At 45.4% G+C, this 20,322-nt stretch overlaps 1 pseudogene; it reads right to left on the reverse strand.

The window, feature by feature from the left end:
* Nucleotides 1–1,083: 1,083 nt before the first annotated feature.
* Nucleotides 1,084–5,585, reverse strand: LOC138996123 (protein Daple pseudogene; annotated as a pseudogene).
* Nucleotides 5,586–20,322: the final 14,737 nt, after the last annotated feature.

Below are 20,322 nucleotides of genomic sequence, written 5' to 3' on the forward strand. Positions count from 1 at the left end.
TCAGATTTTAGAGCCAGATAAATGAAGTTATTACTCTAAGCTAATATTTTTGGCATGGTTTGTTACATAGCACTAAATAGCAGGAACTGGATTGTTACACATTAATCTACAGCAAGCATATCAGACTTGCTGTGGGCAGTGAGTTTGACATGCTTGAGCCATTCTACAGAGTTCTTGTAGAGACCTTTGTAATCTTGCAAGGCTGCCACCATGCAGGGACCCTTGCCATCTCTCAAGTGTTTCTACAAGCTGCTCTTCTTATTATAGGTCTTAAATTCAAACTCAAGAAAACTTAATACTACTATAATACATTTTTAGTACTCAAGTTAATCTGTGTGTATGTATGTGTTTGAGTGAATGTGACAGTTTTATTTATTCTTATGATGATAAAAGCCAGGGCTTAAACAAATGTAATTATATTTGGTGTAACTTATAAAAGGGCTTCTTTGAGATGGGTTACCAGGTACAGTGAGTGAAAATAAAGAACCCTTTGGTAATTGTGTTTACGCTTCCTGTAGCTACTTGCAAGCTGTTAGAGAACCTGATCTAATATCTCAATCATAAGCCTAATTTACTTTTTGCAGCAAAACAGCCTGGCTAGTTTTTGCCTAAAGGAAAGTCTACAAAATTAAAAAAAAAAACACCCTACTAACTCCAACTTTACCAGATGCTTTTAACATAGTGAAAAAATTTTACTCCTAAAGTAATAAAATCTACAGGCTACCAACAGAAATCCAGCTACTAAAACTAAGCCTATAAAGAAAAACTGAAAAATAAAACTTAAAAACGAATTAACATGTGGAGTGTGAGATTGTTTGAGGATAAGAGAACTTGTGCTGGTGCTTAGAAAGTTGTACATCAATGTTTTGTGGAAGTTTTTGGTCTTGTCTGCTTCTAAGTTCACTGAGCAACAAATTCTCTCTATGCCCTCTTAATTTCTAAGCCCTTGTTTATCTTAAGGTATTTGGAGTATGCATAGGAAAGTTGAACACATATATTTATGTTTAATTTATAAAGTGCCTGAGAGAGGGTAAGAGACATCGTAGCACAGTGGCTTGGTTATGGCATAAAGTCATTGAATGATCATCTGTGGTGAAGAGGAGCCATGATGATGGTGAGGATGATGTCCAGATAATTTTTTAAATCATGTATTATCCTGCAATTATTTCTATTAAGCTTTAACGTACACTTAGAGCTTTCTAGATCCATTCCTTTAAGACAGTGATTATCAACCTGTGATGGCTGATAGGTCCAGGAGCCCATTTCTGACAGCCAGGGCTTCATGGGTGGATCAGAGGAGGCATCTGTGAGGTCAAGGCTGCCACCATGCAGGGACCCTTTCTTTGATATTAGGTCCCCAGGGCTTTTTCCTGCAGGCCCCGCTCTGGGTGTCTCACTATTCTACCCAGTTTGAGCATGATGGGGTGCAGTGGAGAGAGACCACTGCGATTTAAGAGGCTGAAAAATACTGGGCGAGGCCTGGTCTGAGGACTCCAGCGTCCAGGGAGGGCTGTCTGTGGTTGACTCTGGTCATTCTCTGGAACCCTCTTACTTTGGTTTGATGAATTTGACTAAGGCTTTGACTCCAGTCCAGTGGTTTTTCTTCTTTGGAGCAGGATCACAGAACTTATACTGATCCAAGATTTTTTCTTCCAGTTTTTCCTTATGTTTCTGTAAGGCATTTAATTTGTCTATGTACTGCTCCTGCTCCTCGTGGTACTGATCCTTGCTCTCCATGTTCTGCTCTAGAAACCTCTGGTTCTGCTCATTCAACGTTTGGATTGAGAAGTGATGATTTTCTTCCTCCAAGTTCCCGGGAGATCAGCTCGCAGTGGTTGTCCAGCTTGATCAATGAGATGTCCATGCTCTGGTGCCCCTCCTTCAACTCATCTGCCAGCAGTTCACCTCCATCTGCCTGTCATTTCATGAGGTTTTCAGCTCATTGGTGTGGGCAGACAGTTCCTTGTACTCCCTCCTCAGATGCTGGTGCAGGAAATAGACTCTGTCTAGCTCTCCCACAGCCTCTGGTTCTCATCAGTGGTGATGGTGTTCATCCTCTGCTCCTGCGCAGAGCCTCCTGCTTACTGTTCAAGACTTCTCCAGCTCCTCCAGCTCTGCCTTATGTTTCAGCATGTCCTCGTGCCTCTCCCCGAGTGCCTTGTGCTCCAACTCCAGGATCCGATGAAATGTCTTCAGGGAGCTGTGCTGGCTCCATACGCCTCAGACTGGTGTTCGTGGAGTGTGCCCAGGTGCTCGTGATCCTGCAGCAGGGCCTCATAGGCTTCTGTCAGCTGCTTCTGCAGGTTCTCATGCTGCCTGTCCTTGGCCACCTGCTGGTTCTGGAGTAATGTATACTGTGCGGTGAGCAAGGTGCTCTGGCAGCTCAGAATTTTCCACCTGCAGCTTGGCCTTCTGGGTCTGCAGCATGGTGGTGTGCTCCTGCAGGAAAGCACTCTGCTTCTGCAGTGTCAGGATCTGACTGCTGAAGGCCATGTTCTGGGTCTCCAAGTGCTGCAGCTGATCCTTGAGCTGCATTGTTCCGTTCCAGCTCGCTGGCCAGGTCCTTCACTTGAAGCATCTCTATGGTGGCTTCCTTATGGCTCAGCCCCCAGCTCTCCTCTTGGTGACCAGCAACCAACTTCCCACAGGGTGTTTCAAAGAGTGCTACAGGTGCTTCCCCTCCTCCTGGTTCTGCCTGAGGAGCTCACACTTCTTCAGCCCCTGAAGTGCCTTCTGTAGCTGTTAGTTCAGGCTGGCTTTCTCTCATACCTGTGCTTCTAAGAACACAATCTTTTCTTCTTTCATGGCTAGTGTCATTTTTAATGTCATTTCATTCCTGCCCCCCCAAAATCTTGTATTTTGGGTTGCTGTTATCCTGCAGCAGCAGCTCCTTGTGGAGGCTGACCATCTCCAGCTCCTGGCTCAGTTTGTCCAGCTCACTGGTCAGTTGCTGATTCTTTAGTTTCCCCAGCACCAGTTCCTCTTTCAGGGTCACCAGCATCCTCTTGTGCATGGTGGCTTGCTTGGTGAGGTCTCTGTTATCCTTCTCCAACTCCTTCAGCTTGGTGGCTGTGTCTCTGCAGTGGGCCAGCTCCTTGTCCAGAGCGCAGCTCTTCTCAGCTATGGACAGCTTGGTGATGTCAACCAAAACCATGCCCTTGAGCTACACCTGCTGCCACAGCCTATTCACCACCTTCTCCAGCAGCAGCTTGTCTTTTACCACCTGGGCCACCTCCTGCTCCAGGGCCATCTTCTCCTTCTCTGACTTCTCCCACTGCTTGCTTGGTAGCCACTAGGCTTCCACATCCTACTGCAGGGCCTGGTTTTCTGCCTCCAGCTCCCTGAGCTCGCTCTCCAGGTTCTGCTACAGCCACAGGTTTTCGGCACTCATGCTCTGGTAGCTGAGCTCCAGGTCCTCCTACTTCTTGCACTCCTCCTCCCGCTCAAGCTCCTGGTTCTCCTCCTCGATCTGCCCATCTTGGCACCCATAAAGCGCATGGTCACCCCCAATCCTGTGCAACTCCAGGTTCTCCTCATCCAGCTGCTGGTTCTCCCACTCCAGACCCTAGAGCTGCACTGACAGATTCTGCAGGGTCTCTAGAAACTTATGCAGGCTCCAGTTCTCCAGCATCAGGCTCTGACTCTCACACTCCAGGGTATCGACCTTCTTGGTGGCCATTGTCAGGGAGGTGACCGCCTTGGCCAGCTTCTTGTTCTCTTTCTGCAGCGGTGCATCTCCTTCTCCAGCTCCTCCACCTGCTCCACCTTCTCCTTCACCTCCAGGTCCCTGTGAAGCTGCTGCTTCTCGAACTCCAGCTTGCTGAATTTGCTGCTGGTCTCTGTCACCGTCTGGTGAATGACTTTGTTTTCATTCTAGATGTCCTTTAAGTGGACCTTAGTGCTGACCTGTGACCTCTCCACAACAACCACATCGCTTGGCTGAGCTGATGCTTTTTTTTTTTGCTCAAGATCCTTGATCTGCCTAGCTTTGTCAGCCTTCACCGTCTCTGTGTCTTTGATCAGTTCTACACTGAAGGTCTCCAAATCCTGGTTGCTCTGATTTTCTCTTTCTAGCTGGATCTGCAACTCTTTCATCTTGCTGAGCTGCTGGTTCTTCTCCAGCTTACCACATATGAGGCTACTCTCCTCCAGCGCCAGGGACACGTCCCACAGCTCCTGGATGGTGCTCTGTAGGCTCTCGTTCTCCTCCTCCAAATTCAGGATGTGGCTGGTGGTGCATTCTTTCAACTCAAACACAAACAACTTCCTGGAAGCATCTGACAGGTCTGCATTCTTGCATATATGCTTCAGCTCCCAGCCCAGGTGGGTGGACTCGTTCATGCTCTGCTTCTGTGCAATCTTGAGGGCAATGTTCTCTTCCAGCAGTTCCTCAGTGCATTTCTTGTCTACATCTCGGTCCAATTCCAGGTCCTGAAACTTAGATTTCAGCTGCAGGTTCTCTTTTTCCAGCTCATAAAGTTTATCAGCCTGGGTCCAAGCAGCAGTCAGCTGTTGCATCAGAATGGACTTGGTTTCAGTTAAAGTGATATTATCTTCTCTTGGCTCCTCCATGCGGGCTTTGTAGAAGTCCGTGTCTTTCAGCTTCTCCCTGAAGTGCATTAGCTCCATCTCCAGCCTCTCCACATGATTCGCCTTCTCCCTAGAGAGACCAGCTCATCAAGGTAGGCACGAATAGACCAGACACTAGCCGCCAGCTGGATGTTCTCCTGCTTGACTTTCTGCAGCTCCATCACCAACTGATCTACCTCATGTGTAGTGTCCATAAGCTGCTCTGTCTTTTCCTCCAGCTCCTGCCTGATGCAGCTCAGCCTGGCCTTGGTGTCTGCCAGCTCCATAGCCAGGTGCTGCTGATACTTGCTGGAGAGGCTGCTGGTAGGGCTGGGTGTGGACTTGGCACTGGAAGACTTGAGGGGGCTGAGAGGCTGCTATGCCTAGAGGTACTTCCACTCCTGAGTCAGGTCCACGATCAGCTCTGTGCATTCATCTTGCTCATCTCTGAGCCTCCTGAGGTGAAACACCATGTTCCATGAGAGGGCCTCTAGCGCCTCCAGGGCCATGTCTGGAACCTCCATCCATTGCAGGGCAAATACATTCTCCTGATTATGGCTCACCTCCTGGTAATGGGCCATAATCCCAGCATGGGTCTCAATGACCATGAGGAAATTCCTCTTTCCTCTCACACTGGACAACATAACCCAGCAACAGCACCTTCTTCATTTCCTCTATACTTTTTCCTGATAGTCTTTGCCAGTCAACAAAACATTGGGCAAGTTGATTATGATCAGCTGCTGGAGAACTTCCTGGTTGTAGGTCTTAATGTTTCTCATCAAGTTGGTCAGGTTCTGAATACAAAGATGCACATTATTGTTGATGTGCTGGTTGATGTGTTGATTTGTAGGAGTGGGATCTGTTTGCAACATGATTGGTTAAAAAATAATGCCATCCACTAAATCCATGTACATAGGTTATCATGGTTGCCACTTACATATGGGCCCAAAATTTTCACCTAAGTCACTAGCAGGTTCTGCAGAAAGCTCTATGAGCTCTGAGATGGTAACATCCATCCTGAGGCTTCGCCTGTATTTGCTTCACCAGTTGTTTCCATGCACTGAATTCCCTGTGCTGTTTCGCAAAGGCTCTGGCAAGCAATTGCAGGCTTGGTGCTAGGTGTGCACCAGGAGACAAAGGCAGGGAACAGGCCCATGTTCCTGAGGCCCTGTGCCCGGCCCAGGGGCTGGGGTGGCTTCTTTAAAACCCTAATTATAGAACTTTCATTTAGCTAGATTTCAGATGGTTTAGAATGATGGTTCAGTAGTTTAGTTGTACTTTTTAAAAAATATATATTTTATTGATTTTTCACAGAGAGGAAGGGAGAGGGATAGAGAGTTAGAAACATCAATGAGAGAGGAACATCGATCAGCTGCCTCCTGCACACCACCTATTGGGGATGTGCCCGCAACCAAGGTACATGCCCTTGACCGGAATCGAACCTGGGACCTTTCAGTCCAGAGGCCGACGCTCTATCCACTGAGCCAAACCGGTTAGGGCAGTTGTACTTTTCTTGTTCTACTTTTAAATGTACCACTATCATATATTTATCTAGGAAGGTATATTTTGTTATACTTTAACTACTATTTTTAATATTATTTCTGTATTTAATAAAAGACTAGAGGCCTGGTGCATGGATTTGTGTACATTGGAAAGGAAATTAGAAGAAATATTTTAATATCACTATTCACCCTTTCTCTATAATGGAAGTGTCAACCAAATTCATGATCGACAATGACAGATCAAAACACATGCATGTGATTGATGCCAGCAAGAGCTTTATATGTATCATGCATGCACAAGTCAACATTTATTTTTTAACTAGAGGCCCAGTGCACAGATTTGTGCACATTGAAAGGAAATTAATTAGAAGGTGGCCTGTGGGGCAGGACTGGGCAAGATGGGCCAGACACACCCTGGAGCCAACCTCCCGCGGTCCCTCCCCAGCCAGCCATACCTGGGGCGGTGTCAGGGCTTGAAGGGTGTCTGTGGAGTGAGCGGGATCCCTCTGGTAGGTGGGGTCCCTCAGCCTAGCCTGCGGGGATTGGGCTGAAACCGGAAGTCTGACATCCCCTGAGGGGTCCTGGAGTGTGAGAGGGCACTCTACAAAGTCACTGTCACTTGTCAGCTCCTGCGTTGAGTGTCTGCCCCATGGTGTTCATTGCGCATCATAGTTAGTGGTTGGATCATCTGCCCCTTGGTGCTCATTGCGGGTTATAGGTACTGGTGTGACAGTCGCTTATGTTTATGTCGCTTATGTTTATATATATGCATATACACACACACACACACACACACACACACACACACATACGTACACATAGACACACACAGCCCATTGTGTGATATCATGTGCAGTAGGCTGCTTGCCGCTTCTGCAGGAATCGGCGGGAACCACAGTGCACCACTGGGAGCCTCACTGCTTCCACAGGAGGCAGGCCGCTGTCTCCTCCCCTGTTCGTGTCTGCTCCAGCTCCGGGGATCTGGCTGGAGCTGGGCCGTGGTGGATCTCTGTCTCCGTCTCTGCTCCAGGCCCCACCTGCGAGTGCAACCTCCTGTCTGGTCGTGACCCATTACAGCATCCTGGTCTAATTTGCATATTTCCTCTTTCTACATATGTAGATTGCCAGTGCATGTCATATGTCGGTCGGTCGGATGGATGGTTGGTCACTTAGCCTTTTATATATATAGATTAGTGCCCTGGTGCACAGATTTATGCACATTGAAAGGAAATTAATTAGAAGGTGGTTAGTGGGGTGGGACTGAGATGGGCTGGATACATCCTGGAGTCAACCTCCCCGTGGCCCCTTCCTGGCCAGGGGCACTGCAGCTCAAAGGGTGTCTGCAGAGTGAGCGGGGTCGTTTCGGCAGGTGGGGTCCCTTGTACTGGCCTGTGGGGATTGGGCCATAACCAGCTCACCGACATACCCCAAAGGGTCCCAGATTGCCAGAGGTTGGTTCTTGGGTGACACACTCTGGAATCGGGTTCCTTCTGGGGTGTGTTACTCTAGAACCGCTGCTGCCAAGTCACTGCAGCTTGGCAGCTCCTGTGTTGAACATCTTTGCCTCTGGTGGTCAGTACATGTCTTACCTACTGGACAGGTGGAGGGTCGCCTAGCCTTTTATATTTAGGCCAGAGGCCCAATACACGAAAATTTGTGCAAGAATAGGCCTTCTTTCCCCCCGCTGCTGGCACCGGCTTCCCTTCAGCACCTGGGACCCAAGCTGCTTCCCTCCTCTGGCCGCCAGCAGGCACCAAGAACCCGGGCTGGCTACCTTTCTCCAGCTGCTCATAAGCACCCAGGACCTGGGCTGGCTTCCCTCGGGCCACCCACAGGCACCTGGGACTGACTGCCTTGCAGCCCCACCTCCCAGCCACTGGTCATTTCTGAAGGTTGTTTTGCTGTTGGTCTAATTAGCATAGTCTTTATTATATAGGACTAGAAGCCCAGTGCATGACATTCATGCACATGGGGGGGGGGGGTGGGTTCCCTCAGCCCGGCCTGCACCTTTCGCAGTCCAGGAGGCCTTGGAGGATGTCTGACTAATGGCGTAGGTCCGCTCTCTGCTGGGAGCAGGCCTACGCCATCAGTTGAACATTCTTAGTGCTGCCGTGGAGGCGGGAGAGGCTCCCGCCACCACCGTGCTTGCCATCTGTGAGCCCAGCTTCTGGCTGAGCGGCATTCCCCTGTGGGAGCACACTGAACACCAAGGGTAAGCTCCTGCATTGAGCATCTGCCTCCTGGTGGTCAGTGCAACTGGTCAAGCAGTTGACTGAACGGTCAATCGATCAGTCAGACACTTACCATATTACACTTTTATTATATACTAGAGGCCCGGTGCACAAAAATTTGTGCACTTGGGGGGGGGGTCCCCCAGCCCGGCCTGTGCCCTCTCACAGTCTGGGACCCCTCGGGAGATAACGACCTGCTGGCTTAGGCCTGCTCCCGGGTGGCAGAGGCCCGGCCCAATCCCTAAGTGCAGCCCCTGGTCAGGCTCAGAGCAGGGCCGATTGGGGAGTTGGGGCGCCGCCCCGTCATGCACAGAGCAGGGCGGATCGGGAGGTTGCGATGCCACCCTCAGTCACGCTCAGGGTAGACTGATTGGGGGGTTGGGGCACCGCCCCCTGTTACACTCAAGGCAGAGTCTATGGGGAGGTTGCGGTGCCACCCCCGTCACACACAGAGCAGGGCCAATCAGGGGGTTGGGGCGCTGCCCCCTGTCACTCACAGAGCAGGGCCAATCAGGGGGTTGGGGCGCTGCTCCCTGTCACTCACAGAGCAGGGCCGATCAGGGGGTTGGGGAGCTCCCCCCTGTCACGCACAGAGCAGGGCCCATCAGGGGGTTGAGGAGCTCCCCCCTGTCACTCACAGAGTAGGGCGGATCAGGGGGTTGGGGCGCTGCACCCTGTCACACTCAGGGCAGGGCCAATGGGGAGGTTATGACTCTACCTTGTCACACACAGAGCAAGGCCTGTGGAGGGGGGTTGGGGCGCCACCCTCTATCACCCACAGAGCAGGGCCAATCGGGGTTGGGGCGCCGCCACTGTCACACACAGAGCAGCAGGGCAATCGGGGGATTGGGGAGCTCCCCCCCTATCAGGCACAGAGCAGGGCTGATCAGGGGGTTTGGGCGCTGCCCCCTGTCAGGCTGATCCGGTGCCAGGAGGCCTCGCGGCTCCGCTGATCCCAGTGCCAGGAGGCATATTACCCTTTTACTATATGGATAGAGGCCTGGTGCATGGGTGGGGGCCGGCTGGTTTGCCCTGAAGGGTGTCCTGGATCAGGGTGGGGGTCCCCACTGGGGTGCCTGGCCAGGTTGGCTGAGGGGCTGAGGGCTGTTTTCCTGCTGGCAGTTGACTAAAAGCTCCTAACCACTCCTTGTTTTCTTTTTTTTTTTTTTTATTCTGGGCCAGCTTTAGCTCTGAAGCCTCGCTGCTGAAAACATGGATACAATGTTGTGGTCCGGGGCTGACTGACAGCTGGTTTTGTTTAGCTTCTTATTTGCAACATAGTAATAGTTGCTTAGAGTTGCAGTTGAGAGTCCAGCAAGTGAGGCGGGGAACGTTGGAGTCTGCAGTTCCTGGAGGAAGCAAGCCTCCCTGCTCGCTTCAGTGCATGGCTGCCGGCCGCCATCTTGGCTGACAGTTAATTTGCATAAGGATACGCTGATTAGCCAATGGGAAGGGTAGCGGTCGTACACCAATTACCATGTTTCTCTTTTATTAGTGTAGATACTAATAAAAGCCTATGTGGTCATCATGCCCTCACGCTGTAACAATCCATCACCAGGAGGCTGCGTGCACAGAGAGTGCTGGCGGGCAGACTGGGATGTGTTTGTGGCAAGCCGCGCGCGGGTGGGCAAGGACTTGACACTGCATGTACAGCATGGAGGTGGGTCCTGGCGGCTCTCCGTTGCAATGCCAGGGGCAGGACCCCTGGCTCTGACCTACCTGTTTGGGTCATTCCATCGGGGAGCCCCGGATGGCTGGGCGGGGCCTAGCTCTTGGGGGAGATTGATCACGGGGCTCCTGAACTGTGAGAGAACACAGGCCTCTAGAATCCTGTTATAGCAGAATCTGTTTCTAGTGAGTACTGATTTAGGACTCACATTCCCAGCCCACTTCTTCCCACATATGGCCTACTTTTCTCTCTCCTTTATAATTGAGGAAGGGAAGAATGAATGTAGAGGTAGTTTCCTGGGAAAGGCAGGCCATACTAGTGGAAATTGCTTTGGAGTTCCTCAAACCTGGGCTTGAACTCTGGCTGAACATGCCTAATCTTGGGCACATTATTTGCCTTCTCTAAGCTTCTGCTTTCTCTGTAAAGTGGGATTAATAGCATCTATTAACCACAAACAATAGCAACAAGGAAAATTTATCCAAAGGTCTTTATTATGTGTGACATATAAAACAACCTATAAATTTTGGTTTCTTTCTACTAATCCTTTCTGCTATGGTCTTTAATAATATGGCTCCAATGCAGAATTCCTTTTTTTTTTTTTTTTTTTTTACATTTGTTGAACATTATATAAGAGATTGCTTTAGGTTTTGAGGTTACAGAAATAAGTAAAGCAGGAGCACTGATCTTAAACATAGTAGGTGAGTAACATACCTAAACAGAGAGCTATACCCCATGTGGTAAGTACCTGTGCCAAGATATAGAGGCAGCATGAAGGAGAGAGGATTAGCTTTAAATTTTCTTTACCCTTTTGTTTTTTCCTCTCTTCCCACTTAATCTTTTTCCTTCCTCTAGCCCTTCCTTTTCCTAGAGCCCAGAGTGACAAACGGGGAGTGGGAAAGTCTTCCAGTTTCTTTTTCTCCCCATCTCAAGCCCAGCGTATGGGAACATTACACAGGGAGCCATAAAAAAGTTCTTTCTTGTAGCACGTTTCAGGGTTTTTTCCAGTGACATCATGGGCCATCTGGATTTGAAGACAGCAGCTTCATCCAGAACACACACAAACTCCCCCCTGTCAGGCCCTGCAGGCCTGCCCTCCAGGATCAGGAACGCTATAAACGTCCTGTAAAGCTGTCTTTTTAATAGCCTCCTCAGAAGCAATCTAAGGAAGATGGTCTTTTCCTCCTGCAGTCCCACATGTGGCAGATAAAGTGGCTTCTCAGCATTGAGGCCTCAGAGGAGAAGGTGAGAAGTGAGGTTCTGAGGTTTCTATAAAAATATCATACTGCCTCCTGTTGGGAAGAAAGCCATTTTCCAACAGGAAACTTGAATTTAACCTTCTAAACATTCTCAGTTTAGATTAAGTACACATATTTAACAGTGATATGTTTTAGGAATTGTCCTGGTATTTCAGAAAAATAGTCACAAAAGCCACAGTACTGGAGCTTGGTCCTCACATTTGCCCAAATAGAGGATAGAATTCAGAAGTGGAAAAGATGAGGCTTGTTTTTGCTCTGTCCCTGAACAATCTCAAAAACTAGGCATTATCCAAATGCCTATGGGACTGATTCTCTTCTGTGAAGGAGAAAAAAAGAATCCTCCTTCTCAGATGAGGTATGTCCCAATCCACAGAATTGGTTGGTTCTATATCCAAAATAATGTCTCACCCACTTCTTCCATTTCCAAGGCCACTTTCCTGATCCAGCCCTTCTTATCTCCCACTTGAATATTGGACTTACTTCCTAATTTGTCTCCAGGTTTCTATTCTCCCTCCTTTCATTCAATTCATCCTTCACACAGAAGCCAGAGGGTCTTTAAAACTCCAAACTGCACTATATTATTTTCATACTTAAAACCCTATAATGGCTTCTTCAGTTTCACTTAACATAAAATTCAAATCTATAATAGTTTGCAAAGACCTGTGTGATCCTTGCCCCCGTATACAGCTTAGCTCCTCCCATCCTCATCTACTCACCTTTCTATCCATTGTGGGGAAATGAACTCCAGACACTCATACAGTATCACACTGCCCAATTAGCTAATGCCTAGATGACCCTAGGAGCCTCAAACTAAAATCTCCAAAATAAACTCATTATCTTCATACTCTACATTAGTTATTCATTGCATAATAAATATTTTTACAACATATGATCCCCAGATGTATTGGCTTAAAACAACAAACATTTCTTATCTCGAAGCTTCTGTGGATCAGGAATATGGACAAAGCTTAACTAGGTTACTCAGGGTCTCTTAAGGTTGACAACTAAGAGTGAGCTGAGCCTGTGGTCATCTCTTGACTGGGGAAGGATCCACTTGCAAGCTCATTGCTTTGGTAAACCTGAGGAAATCACTTCCAAACTCACTCATGTGAATTGAGAGCCTCAGATTGTTTAGAGACATCAGTTCCTTGCCACCTTGCCATGTTGGCCTCTCCAGTGGGTTTCTCTCAACATGGCAGCTGGCTTTGCTCAGACTGAGGAGAGAGTGGGAGTGGGGAGAAGAAACTGATAAAGAGGACAATCAAGATGGAAATTACAGTCTTATATGTAATCTTGGAAGAGACATCACTTTTGTCATCAAATGGTTCGGCCTTTACTTCCTCATTCAGGGGGAGGGAATTTTTGGGAGCTATTGTAGAGGCTGCCTACCACACACCCAAACTGTCTGCCTTCCATAGTCTCTCTCTCTGTTTATGGAATCACAATCCTTCCAGCTGTCTCATCCAGAACCTTGAGAATAATCCTTAACCTTGAGTATAAACATTTTTGTACTATTCACATATATTATTTTTCAATCCTCACAAACCTATGGAGTAGGCATTACCACCATTTTATACATGAAGAACTGAGTTATGGAAGTGAAATAATTTGCATGAGTTTGCTGTAAGAACCTTATATAACAACTAGAGGCCCGGTGCATGGATTTGTGCACCGATGGGCTCCCTCCGTGTGGCCTGCGGGGATCGGTCTGAAACCGGCAGTCCCAACGCCACCTGCCGCTCCTGCTCATCCCGGCCCTGCTATGCCTGTTGCCGCCACTCCTTAGGCTCGCTGCCGCTCCACTGCGGTCTCTCGGCTGTGGTGGCCAGCTGTGAGCCCTGTGTCTGGCACCTGTTGGTCAGCTGAGTGGCGCTCCTGCTGTGGGAGTGCACTGACCACCAAGGGGGCAGCTCCTGCATTGAGCATCTGCCCCCTGGTGGTCAGTGCACATCATAGTGACTGGCAGAATGGTCCAACGGTTGCTTAGGCTTTTATATATATAGATATATTTTAAAGGGCTTTATAAACTCTAAAGCACTCTACAAATATGAGTTATCATTATTACCTTTTGCTTTTGTTTTGAGTCTCTTCGTCTCCCCAGCCTTCTCCCAGTTCACTCATGCTTCATATAGAGACAGGGGGAAGCATAATTCCAAGAAAAGGAGAGAAGGTAATAATATTAAATGGCTTCCAAGGGATCTGAGCAATGTATTCAACAGGCTGGATTAGTCCAGCTCACCAAGGTGGCCATTCCCTAACTGGTCTCTGGGGCCCACCACATGTTACTTTATGGCATGAGACAAGCGATGACACAATTTAGTGTTGGTGTTCTGCCTCATTGAAGACATGGCATTGTCATCATTCACTTTGGAGACAGCTTGCAGTACAGAAAGAAATCATGTCAGAAAAGGAGAGTCTTTCAACATAGTTTTATCCTGAGGGAGGGAGAGGGAAAAGGACCAGAACAAGTGGGCAATACTGACTTCTGACTTCACCCTTCATCGGCATTCCACAGGCTGACTCTGAGCTGTCATCCTCTACCTGTGAGGAAGAAGCAGTGGGAAAGTGATACTTTACATTACTTCCATGATTTCTGATATCTAAAGTTCTTTTATAGAGTCTCTTCTCATAATCCCCATAATTAATCATGAAGGAGACAGGGTAGCTATAATTATTTTTATTTTACAGATTAGGATTCTTGGATTTATTGAGTTTGAGATTTACTGAGGGGCCTGGTTAACATGAAGTCAAATGAATTGAGTGCCTCTTTACAGATTATTTTTTGCATACATTATTTTATGAACTGTTCACTATAAAACTGTCACACGTTATTGTTATCCTCATTTTTCAGATGTGAGAGTTAGAGCCTAAGGAAATAAAGTGTCTTACCTATGGTCATGCTGCAAGTATATGGTAGAGCTGGATTTGATATTAAAGTCTTTTAATTTTTTATTTCCCAAATTCTTTCCAATAAGCAAATCATATACTTAAAGAGAGTAAATTTGGAGTTCTAAGTCTGGTGACCTAAAAGAGAGGAGAGGAGAAAATAAGGAGTTTGTAAAGGATTAGCAAGAAGGAAATAGTATTGGGAAGAGAGGCAAATGTATCATTTAGGAACCCATTGGGATCCCCGAAAGTCATTATTTGGATTTAAGTTCCCAAGATAGGATAGGATGATACTCCCAAGTAAAGCATGAAGGAAGTCAACTGTGTTTTCTATTGTTCAGTCCCCGAGTCATAATCTCAGAGGAATCTCAGTCCTAAAAAGGCCCGCATGGAACATGAAGCCATGAGAATAATTCCTCCAAGGAAACCCTGAAACACAAGATAAAATGTACCTTGGGTTGACTGTTCACACACCAAAAGAAGGTGAATGTATGGGCAATTACACAGTTTTTAGTGCCTACATTTACCAAATAAATTTAGGGTCCAGCTCTTGCTTCACCCCTCAACCTTTTTCTTTTAGTTTAAAACCAGCCCAAGAAAAGCCTGCAAGGAAAGACTTTATTTTGTTTTCAGACTTTAAACCCCAGGGAAGATAGAACTTGTTCAGACTCTTAAGGCTCTAACTATAAGTGTGAAAATAAAACAGCAGGTCTAAATGTAATCATGTGCTTGAAGCTAAGCAAAGGCCAAACTGAAAGCTTTTAAAGTGAAATCCCTTAGTGCACTACAGCTCAAAAACATCCCAGCAGGTCATTTGCGTTCTCCAAAAATATTTGCTGTAGGCTTGAAATCAGATCTGAAAACTGTTGCTCAAACATGTAATAATGGAAGAATGTTTAAGCTACCTGGCCTGTGTGGTTGAACCTTCAACTAGCTCAGCTTCTCTTACTAAAGGACCCCAAAGACTCTGCCTTTGCCTTAAGTCACTGCCACACCCCCTGGGGTGAAAAATGATATCCAGCCTTCATTTGCTGACGAGGAAATTGAGATGTGTGCCGGTTAAACTACCCAAGACCACACAACAAGTCTACAGGAGAGCCAAGGCTGGCCCTCCCTTAACCAGCTCATGCTCACAGCCACACTCTCAGACCAAATCTCAGCTTTACTCACCTCAAAAAGGGGAATTTAAATACAGCCTTCGCTTGAACATGTCTCCCAGGCCACCATTTTATTTTTTACTCCTTTTGCTTTTCTGAACAAAATTATCTATTTCCTGACCATCAGCAATGTGCTCTGTGCTGGTTCAATACTTGGAGGGTGTTAGGAATTTTGTCCCCCAACCCTTACATTCATATGTTGAAGTTCTAGCCACCAGTACCGCATAATGTGACTATTTGGAGATAGGGTTTTTTAGAGAATAAGTTAAAATGAAGTCATTAGGTTTGGTCCTAATTCAGTATGACTAGTGTCTTATAAGAACAGACACAGACAGAGAGAGAAAGGAGAGCTCGTGAAGACACAGGGAAAAGACAGCCATCTATAAGCCAAGGAGAGAGATCTCAGAAGACACCCACGCTCTGACATCTTGATCTCAGACTTCTAGCCTCCAAAACTGTGAGAAAAGAAATTTATCACTTAAGCCCCACAGTCTGTGGTGCTTTGTTATGGTAGGCCTAGCAGACTAATATACCAGTAGATGCTGAGATATTAGGGAAACTTTGTCCAGATAACCCAGATCAAATGGAAATGCAAATTTTAGTTATTTGAGCCAAAGTCACTCTTAGGGGAGAGAAAACTTTTTTATGTATAGAACTTTACCCTCAACTGACATTTTAAAAATACATTTTTTTATTGATTTTAGAGAGGAAGGGAGAGAGAGAGAGAAATGAAACATAAATGATGAGAGAGAATCATTGATTGGCTGCCTCCCACATGCTCTGAATTGGGTATTGAGCATGCAACCCAGGCATGTGCCCTGACTGGGAATCGAATTGTGACCTCCTGGTTCATGGGTCAACACTCTGCCACCAACCAACACTGAGCAGGTACCCTCAACTGACATTTTAATCTTGGTATAGTAAGGTTAGACAGAACCTTTGACACAGATTTGAGGGGAAAAAATAAGTCACAAAGGTGGCAGTAGTGTAGGTGGAAGTGATCCCTCAGATGAAGACCTAGGGAGCTGATGAGGTTCATTATACCCCAAAGGCTGGTGTGCTTGTCTCCTCTCACACACTTCAGAGGAGGACAGAGAATTGAGGCTCACAACTACTGCTCTTGAGTGTGCATAGATGTGAGTAGGTGCTACTATTGATACCATTCCACAGATAAGGAGGCTGAGGAAGAGGGGTCAAACAACCTGCCTAAGGTCACATAGTAGTGGCAAAACCAGAAATAAAACTCATACGGTCTGGTTTCAGAGTCAGGATGATGGTTAAAGTTATATCTATACCTGGGCAAAGCAGAAAGGGTGCCATGGCAAACTAATGACCATTTAAAAGGTCAGCTTGGCCGGTGTGACTCAGTGGTTGAGAGTTGACCTATGAACTAGGAGGTCACGGTTTGATTCCCAGTCAGGGCACATGCCCGGGTTTCGGGTGTGCAGGAGTAAGCCAGTAGATGATTCTCTCTGATTGATATTTCTATCTCTCTCTCCCTTACTCTCTGAAATCAATAAATATATCAGCTGTGCACCCACGACAAGAGTTGCATTATTTACTGTAGCACCCAAGGTTTTCCATCTGTGGATCGAATCATTACATTTAGGAATTTGTTTCATCGATTATTAATCATTTTCTTGGGAAGGGTTTTGTTCGTACAAATCCTTGTAAGAAATACAGTCCATTGAGGGTGTTGGGTTGTTATACACTAGAAATTATCTGTTAGCACAGAACATTAATCTTGGTTCTGAGTTGGCATTGGCTGATTTTACCATAGAAGAAGAACTCAGGTTTAAGAGATATAGTCAACCTTAATGGAACTTAAATATATTGTCTGAAAGTATTATCATGATAATAGTCACAGTTGTAGCCCAATAATATCTGTATCATCTTCTGATATAAGGTCATTTTTATTATTAATTTACTAGTACAACAAGGGGAAAGTTAGTAAAAGCATTCAAATGAGTTTGGAAATCAGAGGCTTCAAGATATCTGGACAGGGATGGCCAGTTATGAACTGTGGTTCAAATGTGGCTCACTACCTGTGTTTATAAATAAAGTTTATTGGCACAGAGCCATTCTCATTTTGTTTATGTATAGCACAGTGGTGTGCTGGAGCTGGTTCACACCATCTTATGAGAGCAGATTGGTGAGTATTCAGGAATCTTTTAAGCTGGTTGTTAAATGTTTGGTAGCTTGAAATTGATCATTGTGAGAGTATTTACACTGCTCAAATTTGCAAATATTATAGAGCAGAGCTTTTTTCCTTTCCTTTCCCTCTTCATTTCTTTCTTTTTCTTCCTTTCTTTACTGCCCCCCCGCCCTGAGAAGTAGTTTACCAACATATTACTGAATGTATATAACATGAGACATTAAATTATTATGGACCACCTAAGAACAGTTGATTAATTGGTTTACTTTTCATTCAGTTGTGAGATGTGGCCTGTGAGTGCCATGCTTGAACAGAGCTACTCCCTAGCCTAGAAGTTTGCAGGTAAGAGGATCCATGGAAAGAAAACCATAGAGAAAAAGAGTTCCTGACTTTCTGGGGTCTCCAGGATTCTGTACAAACTGATGCTCCCTCTTAAGAGTGAAGATGACAGAAATTTTGCCCAAAGCCTCCGGAATAAATCTTTAGGGTGGTGGGTGGGTGTTATGCACAACTATAGTGGTCACAGAGCAGTGTGACAGAGAAAGGAAACTTGAGAGTATCTCAGCGAGAGAAAGACTAGTCAGAGCAAAGGAGTGATAGACAAAGAAAGGGAAGATAATGTAATAAAAATAATAGAATGAGGATGGGGTAAACTTCAAGGGAAAATTCAGTGATAGTAATCATCTGGAATGTTATACTTCACAAAAAGCAGAGAGAAACACAAATTCCTGCGTCCCATCACAGACCCATGGAATGATGACAGGTGTCAAGGAAGTTGCTTAACAAGGGCCTTAGGTAATTCTAATCATGGAGAAAATTTGGGAAAAATGAGTTGCTATATGTGAAAATACCTTATAATACAGTAACAAGGACATAATTGAAAAACATTGAATGAATGAACCATCTAATGACCAGGTGATATTCAATAATTACAAGTTTCTTGGCACAATCATCCTCTCACATATTCAGGGAAATAGTATTAATACCTGTTACCACTCCGCACTTAGGGGAGGATTAGTGTCAGTTAGTGGAGTTTGCTCTGAACTCTCTGGACGGTAAGTGCTGTGTAAACTGCAGCTGCTAGGTTTATTAATTCATTGGAAGTAGGCAGGAAGGGTTGAGAAATATTTATCTCAGAGAGTTACTCTCTGAGTTGTGTGCATAGGCTGTAGCTGTAAGAGGATAGGCTCTGCTGGGGAAAGAGCAGGAGGGAAGAGCAAGGACTGCAGTGCCCAACAGTTGATCTTAGAGCTTCATGGCCCAGGCAGTAAAGAGGCAGAGCCATCCCACCTCTGGAGATCAGTAGGTCCTGTCCCATTGAAAAATGATTGCAGGAAGACAGGATGCCTGGGATTTCCAGGTGAAATAATCTGGTCCCCAGGAAGAGGATCATTTTTTATGGCCCGGAACACCCCACTGACAGTTGTCTCTGGGGTGTCATGAAGAGGGATGAGGCTCAAAGATAGGCATTCCGGCTTTCACCTGTCACCATCAGCAGCACATGATGGGCAGGTGAAGACCACTCACACCATGTTCTGCAAGGGTAGCTCTTGCTTCAAAGAAGGTCTTAAAAACATCTGCCAGTGGGGAGAAAGTCTGCTCTGTGCAAGTGCTAATAACCAGTGCCTAGGACAGACATTCTCCTTTCTCTGCCAAATTCATTCTTCACCTGCTTCCAAAATCCAGTTAAGAACCCCTGCCTTTGAATGTCTTCTGACTCTTCCTGTCTGTTTTCTTCTCTTCCTTGGATTCTATTCGGTTCTTGGAACATAGCTCAATTGAGTGGCCATGGAACAGTTTAAAAACCATGGATATAAAAGCCAGCCTTCTTGGTTCCATGTTTTGAATATTTCACATTATTATCTGTTTTTATATAAGATTGTGTGCATATATTTTCACTTCATTTGTTACCAACAAACCATTGTATAAAGAGGAACAGTGTTCTTTACTTGCCTATGGCCCTCTCCTAATAGAACAGGCAAATAAAGTTTATTCTTCATTATCTAGAAGGGGCATGATGTTTATAACTCCTAACACGATATGATTAAAAACATGATATGCTTAAAACTCTAGTTGTTTAGTTTGGTCTGATATTACATTAAATGTTTCCATAAGTTTCCATACTGGCTAGAAGGTAGAGAATAGCTATCAGAAACATCCTGTAGAGTAGAGAGAATCTGTGACTAAAATGTAATTGGAAGTTTATGTTGGCCATGGAAGAGTTACAAAATGAAAAATTCACTTGAATATCAAGAATTAACAGTAACAGGACGTGGCTTCCTCTGGGAAACGTATAATAATAATAACGAAAGATTTAAAAATGTAGGAGGAATTCCTATTCACTAGAAGAAATGTTTTACATGTAATTTGAATTTTTCCTAGAGAGTACAAAAGTAGTACAATAAAATCTCCATTATTCAGAATTTATAATTATTTGCCCTAGAAATGTTCTAATGTTCACCTTTTCCTATCATTGAAGAACAAATTGGATAAAAATGTGATAGAAATATCACTTTGAAATATTAAAATTAGTGAGAAAGTGTTTTGAAAAAATGTTTAATTACATTTAAAGGTTTATTCTAAATCATCTTTAATTTTTCATTATGCAAAGATTCTTAGGAACATAGGTACTTGAAATAGTTTTTGTCTTATTATTAGAAAGAATACAATTATGTACTTTAAAAAGCTTCTACAATTTAGCCTTCTCACTATCAAATTAGCCTTCCCCAAATTACCTTGTCTTTAGTGTATTTTCCAACTCTTCCCACACTTAGCTTAGTATCATAGCAAATTCGAAATTGGAAGAAATCATATAGTGATAGTAATGGTGATGATGCAAAAAACCCAGAGAATTGCCCTAACTAACCTAATTATGCTTGGAAATAATACTAAACTTT

This window comes from Myotis yumanensis, unplaced genomic scaffold, assembly GCF_028538775.1.
Source record: "Myotis yumanensis isolate MYYU_CA2020_CCGP unplaced genomic scaffold, mMyoYum1.0.hap1 SCAF_17, whole genome shotgun sequence".
Taxonomy (NCBI): domain Eukaryota; kingdom Metazoa; phylum Chordata; class Mammalia; order Chiroptera; family Vespertilionidae; genus Myotis; species Myotis yumanensis.